Below are 7203 nucleotides of genomic sequence, written 5' to 3'. Positions count from 1 at the left end.
AAGTTGACCGGAATTTACGACAAAGATATAAACAATAGGATCATAATTTTCAAACCATCACCTTTTTATTTTTGTCCTCTTTCTCCACACTCATTTTCATATCTTTAAAATACTCATAACATATATTATTATAATAAAAACTATCGATAATACGTGTGAACATTGCCAAAAATAGCAAAATTCCAATCAAAAATTAGGTTGGAGAAAATGTAACCCTCAAAGTTCAAAATCGGTATAAGTTAAAAAAATGCATTTTCTCGGCTTCCCATGGAGCAATTTTCTTCATTCTTTTTTTGTTCCCTAATAACTCGAGTGGAGCGATCTAACTAACGTATTATTAAATGTCAAACTTGCTTTTGTTTTGTTATAATAGATTAATTTATTTATAAGAACAGAAAACTACATATTTTTTCCAGTTGTAGGCTTTTTTTTTAGATAAACTTACTACAAGTGTACCTTATAAAGTTAAAAACATAAATATTCTCATTTGAAAGCTGTATAATTATTTAAACAATTTTTATTTAAACAAATTAAAATTTTGTGTTATAATAAATAAATTAATTTATTATAACAAAACAAAAGCAAGTTTGACATTTAATAATGCGTTAGTTCGATGCCTCTACTCGAGTTACTTGGGAACAAAAAAAAATGAAGGAAATTGCTCCATGGGAATCCGAGAAAATGAATTTTTTTAACGTATACCGATTTTGAACTTTGAGGGTTATATTTTCTCTAACCTAATTTTTGATTGGAATTTTGCTATTTTTTCAACACGATTTTCGGACGCCATTTTGTTTATAAACAAAGTAGCACACTATCTGCGGACTTTGTATACCTACAGTCGGAAAAATGAAAGAATACCCATGAACGAACATATAAAACACGCTGTATTTTCCTGTCACCGTATCACAAAGGAAATTGTCCAGTGCAAGTACATGTAACAATAATTATTACATGTACTTTCGCTGGCCAATTTTTTGTGTGACACGGTGACAGGAAAATACAGCGTGTTTTATATGTTCGTTCATGGGTATTCTTTTATTTTTCCGACTGTATATTATTAATATATACAATCATAAGGTTCGATTCCGGCAATAAAATTGCTGGTAAATAACTTTTCCCAAAAATGGCCTATTCTCCGATAATCAGCCCAGACTAACCCTTAACTGGTCCGGCGTCGTCTGACAGACGATTCAATAATTTTGATTATTTTTTATTGGAAATTGGCACCGCCCACAGGCAAGTCGTTCTATCTAATCCTTAAACTACTGGAGCTTGACAAGTGGCTGTATTTGAGACAAGTTTCTCTCAGTCCCTAAAAAGTTATCGCAACAGTTAGGTTGAGAGTAGTTCCTCAGAGGACGCCGGACCGTTTGTGTCACTTTTTTGTGTTCATACTTGGAGTTCAAGAAGAGCAAGAGGATGTTCTTATTTTAGAAAAAGCGCAAGATTTGCTGTTTATGTCCTTAACAGAAAGCGCAGGATAACAAAATACCTGTGCTTGAGTTGCAAAAAGCCTGTTTGTTTGGGATATATAAAACCACTACCTATGTAAAAATTGCATATAAAATAGGTAAAGTTTGACTGATGCTGGAAACAAACATTTTTGATCAATTTTTATTTTACCTAGTTTTTTGTTTAGTGTGCAGTTTGAACATCTATCCTAGCAATACATTTTTTTTTCATGTTGTTTTTTATATTTTTTTTATTTACTTTACAAAACTATGTACTTTTTCACAAATATTTGTGCAGATTTGTTTTATTTTAATATTTTTTTCTTAACAAAAATAATGCCCAAATCTAATACGTCAACTTTTATATAAACATATCAAGGTATGTTTGTAACATTTATTCTTAATAAAAAAATTATTTTCGGGTGTTGTTTTGCTTTCTTGAAAAGAGTAGTTTCGCAGACGACGCCGGACCAGTTACGCTACTGCTACTGTACCGGACCAGTTAAGGGCTAATGTAAAACAAAACTAAATTCGATTTAAATATTCCAATAAATATTATTCTCAGGGCTAATTTTGTATTTGATACAATACCTATGATTTGTGGCTTCTAGTATTTCTAGTTGCTTACTTCTTCCAGGATGGAACAGGGAAATTAAAAACATTCAATATCATATAATTGTAATATATTATTCATTTACCAAATACATATGATTCAAAAAACACTAAATTTGACTTTGTTGCAACAATTTCTTACTTAATAAATCAAACTTTAATTCTGATATTTCTTTGTTTTAACAAAAATAAATTATTATTTTCTTATACTAAATTTAATAAAATTTCCTTTTATTCATTTGAAATGAATTCTTAAATTTGAAATGACTAACTGCATTATAGTAATGTTCAATAAACAAATTAGCAAATATGGTTTTGATATTCACAAATTCCCTCCATTCCGACAAATGATTTGACTAACCTTTTTGTTTCTTCACTTCCTCTTTTTCTGGATTGCGTGGCTCTCGATTCTCCCAACGTACTCTCTGGATGTTGCGAAAAGGTCCCTCTCGTCCAAACTGCTTCCAAAACAACACACAGGAACTTGCTCGAATTCTCTTACTCAATTTTCTCCTTTCTCGAAATCTTGTGCAAATAGATATCAATCAGCTACTCGTTCTAGACAAAACAAAGGAATCTCCCTCGGACCAGGAAAATTAACTCTTCAACAGGTCGACAATTTGGTTCCAACTTGATTCTGGTCGCAAAGGCCGATCACACCACTTTACACTGATTTCTCACTTTTGAAAACTCGACTGATCTCACCAGATATCCATTCTACAGTGACCCTCTTTTCTCTCGCCAATTCAGACTCCAACTTCTTATACTTTCTACTGATCTTTTCCACCCAATCGAAAACACGCCTCTCTCAAATCCTTTCATACCCATTTCTTCTGAACCAAATATTTTTCTATATAACTTTCCAATTTGTCAAATTTTAAGAAATATCATACTTAGTTCTTTCCTACATACTACTTTTACTTCTAAAAACTAAAACAAAGTGTATACAATCATCAAACCTTCCCGGAAACATTCTAAAAACATTATTGTTCTCGCCAAACGATATGTCCACTTTCTAATCCCGAATTGTTCGTTAGTGTACCCATTCACTTCGTCGAATCATTATCACTAATCGTTTTCACTTTCACGAAACACTGTTTAATAGCTAAATTAGATTGGGATGAGAATCTATGATGTTATGGTCTTTGATATAAATTTAATTTTCTTTTTAAATGATGAACTATAATTTTTTTGAATTAAAAAAAAATTCTACAACAGTACATACCTGTACTAATTGCACGAACAATATACAATATACTATTTTAGTATTGCATGATAATTTAAATAGACCTAAAGGAATAAATATACGATTCGAAAAAATAAAATAATTTAGAAAGTTTACAAATATTGGAAATATCCAAATTTCCGAAAATTTCCAAATACTTATTGACACCCCCATTAATTTTTTTATTGTTTCCAAATTGTCGTACCATACGTACTTTTAATAACTGGTGTTACGTTGATTTAATTAAAGAACATATTACATATTCAAATGTTGGTCAAATTGTCGGGGTTTGGATCTTAGTGATAACAACCAGAGTATTTATCCGATTATTTGGTTTTTTATCTTCCACAAAAATGTATTTTTCCTTAAAATTTGGTGAAAACTTAACTTTTTATGTCCCAAACAAGTTGAAATGAGGAAACAGTAGCGATCAACAGGTAGCAAAAACGCGTTCCAAGATTGCGGCTGTAATTTTGAATATTTTTTCGAGATATTTGGCACACGTATTCGTAATATAATAAAGAATGGCGGTACAGAGCCCAATTTGAAAAATATATTAACATGTGGAAATTACTCTGTAATTAAATACAATATTAAAAATACGAGTCTGTACCGCCATTAAGAAGAACAAAAAAATACACTTTCTTCAAATAAACTTTTTTATCCGATGCCTAGATTTTGTGTCATTTTGGAACTACTAATGAAATAAAAAATTTTAGTAGTTCCAAAATGACACAAAATCTAGGCATCGGATAAAAAAGTTTATTTGAAGAAAGTGTATTTTTTTGTTCTCCTTAATGGCGGTATAGGCTCGTTTTTTTAATATTGTATTTAATTACAGAGTAATTTCCACATATTAATATATTTTTCAAATTGGGCTCTGTACCGCCATTATTTATTATATTACGAATACGTGTGCCAAATATCTCGAAAAAATATTCAAAATTACAGCCGCAATCTTGGAACGCGTTTTTGCTACCTGTTGATCGCTACTGTTTCCTCTTAATTTCTTCCCTTATTTCGGTTTTTATTGAATTCAAAAACTATCCCTTGCTATGGCGACTTTTATGAGAAAATGTAAAAAAAAACAAAAATCTCAAATTCGAAAATTTGTTTTTAATCATTATGCAAAATTTTGAGCTGTTTAGTAGAATTTATAGGTTTTCTTTTTCTCATGATCATCTTTCAGTGCGTCACAATTTTTCGATTTCTTTCTAACGCATTAAATTGTATGTGACAGGAAAAACGGCACGTCGGTGATTAAATTTCGTTGGTGACATTTTTTTAACATTTATTCTAGTTATTCTAGTTGTCGATAGATGGCGCCATAATAAAAAAAATAATTTTTTTAATTAGATAATAATATTACAAATATAATCTGTATAATTTATAAGACTATACAAATCAAAGAAAATACCATTTCATAAATGCAAGAAACACATTTGATTTGTTTTTATTCCAAATTGAAAATAAAATGTGACAACTGTCAGATTTAACTAAAATGTCATGTTAGATTAAATGTCATAAATGTGTATTATCACGGACTTACCCTTTTTCCTATCATTTGTTACGCACTGAAAAATTATCATGAAAAGGACAATACTCAAAAAATATAAGATTCCATGTTTCATTGATAAACTAAAAATTGTAAATGAATGAAACAAACAGGTTGAAAGAAGAGTAAACAAAATAAATATTTATTAAATTCTAATAAAATTTATGTCACAGAAAATCTCCTAATAAATGAAGTAGTAAGCTAATTAATAAAATTCTTAGTGTTTTCACATGCTTAAGCGACCCCTTTTTCTTTCAGTTTTATCTTATAAAGGGTATAACATCTAGGAATACAAAATAAGATTCTACAAGAAAATATATTCAGAACAATATTAAGCAATATGATAATGAGCTATTTGCTACGTTTATAAACGTTGTTATCAAAATCATTCAATCTGTTCTGTTTTTGAATATGTTGTCCTTTTATACTTTCCTTGATTTTCTCTGCCTCGAATTACGGAATGTAGCTATTGCAGTGTTATCGTTATATTGACTTTGACAAGCTAAAAGCTAATGTTGCAGTCTCAAATTTTTTATATTCATTTGTGTTTATTTTCTTGCTTGGCTCCACTAAACTATTCATAGCTTCTTTTTTTATTTCGTACACTTGCACAAGAAATTTAAATTTATTTTACTTCCTGATCTAGTCAGTTGGCTGGTATCAATCATGGAACTAACTGTTCATTTTTCGAGCAGGGTCATGTGTATGTTCCCTTAAAATTATATCCTTGAACATCGATTTCGTGTTATCACAATTTTATATTTTAATACATTTTTATCACAATTTAAAAATTTTTTTATGACCAAAAATATTGTTAGTTTCAACTACCCCCAAGATATTTCACTAATGTTAATCTGACTGGTTCAGAAACATTTTGGAGATAATTATAATCCATTTGGATAATTTTTAAAGCAAAAAGCCAAAAAGACTTTTTTAGGGCAGTCAACGAGGGTATTTAGCTCCGACTATTACATCGATTCTATTGATATTTTTACAGTAAGTAGGGAACACCTCAAGAAACAAAGTCTACCCTGTTTAGTATGGCGCTTTTATCTTGGGGGCGGTTCCCATCCCTATATGGAGGTGGAAAATTTTTTGGTTAAAATAACCACGGAAATAGCTAGAGAGCCTAATTCTAAGCAAACACTGTTCTATAATTTTTTTAAAACTCAGTGCTTTTTGAGTTGTTCGTGGTTGAAAATTGGCCATTTTCATTGGAAAATGACACCTTTTCAGACAGTTCTTTGCGAATACCTTAAAAACAATGGATCTACCTTAAAAAACTATACAAAACATTCTTGTAGCTTATAAGAAGAAACAAAGGGAGTCGTTCTTTGATAAATCTTTTAGTTAGAATACAAAAAGAGGTATGGTAGGTGAAAAAGTTTGTTTTTTGGTGCATGTTCAAAACGGTTTATTCAACTTGAAATAACAGAGAAACGGTCAATTTTATGTGCATAATGCTACCAATCCATTTTTTAATGCTTGAAAAGACCTTTAAAATGACTAATATTAAATGTCGATTACATTTAAACCAAGCGAGATATGCTCCAAAAAAATTGATGACCAATGTATTTTAAGAAAAAACGATAAATTAATATATTTAATCACTCATCCACCAGAATTTAAATGCACCGTTTTCCTTCTACAATACCTTTTATTATAGTGTTATTTCTATGTTCAAAAAGTTGGACGGTTTTAAAATTAATGGTTCTTGAAAAAATAAGATCAAATTTTAGAACGCCTTTTTAAAGTTTCATAAAAATCTTCTTTTTCTTCATGTAACTCGAAGATGATAAGCGATATGAAAAAATATACTACACAAAGAAGGGGGGGCGGCTTTTTAGACAAAAATTTTGTTTTATTTTTCTTGACTGCATCTCTTATCATTTTCAAGTTACATGGAGGAAAAGGAAGATTTTCAAGAAAATTTAAAAATTCGCTCTATAATTTTGATCTTATTTTTTTCAAAAGCCGTTCATTTTAAACCCGTCCAACTTGTCGAACATAGAAATAACACTACAATAAAAGGTATTGTAGAACAAAAAAAGATGCATTTAAATTCTAGTGTACGAGGGGTTAAATAGACTTCTCATTTTTTCTTAAAATACATTAATCATCAATATTTTTTGCAGCATTTCTCGATTAGTTTGAATGTAATCGACATTTAATATTCCTCATTTTAAGGTCTTTTCAAGCAATACAAAAGGTATACATTATACACCTAAAATCGACCGTTTCTCTGTTATTTCAAGTTAAATACACCGATTTGAGGAAAAACAAACTCTTTTCAGCTATCATATCTCTTTTTGTAAGGTAACTAGAAGATTTGTGAAGGAACGATTCTCTTTAATTTT

Source organism: Diabrotica virgifera, chromosome 5 (assembly GCF_917563875.1).
Source record: "Diabrotica virgifera virgifera chromosome 5, PGI_DIABVI_V3a".
Lineage (NCBI taxonomy): Eukaryota > Metazoa > Arthropoda > Insecta > Coleoptera > Chrysomelidae > Diabrotica > Diabrotica virgifera.
Note: the sequence above shows the minus strand (reverse complement) of the source record.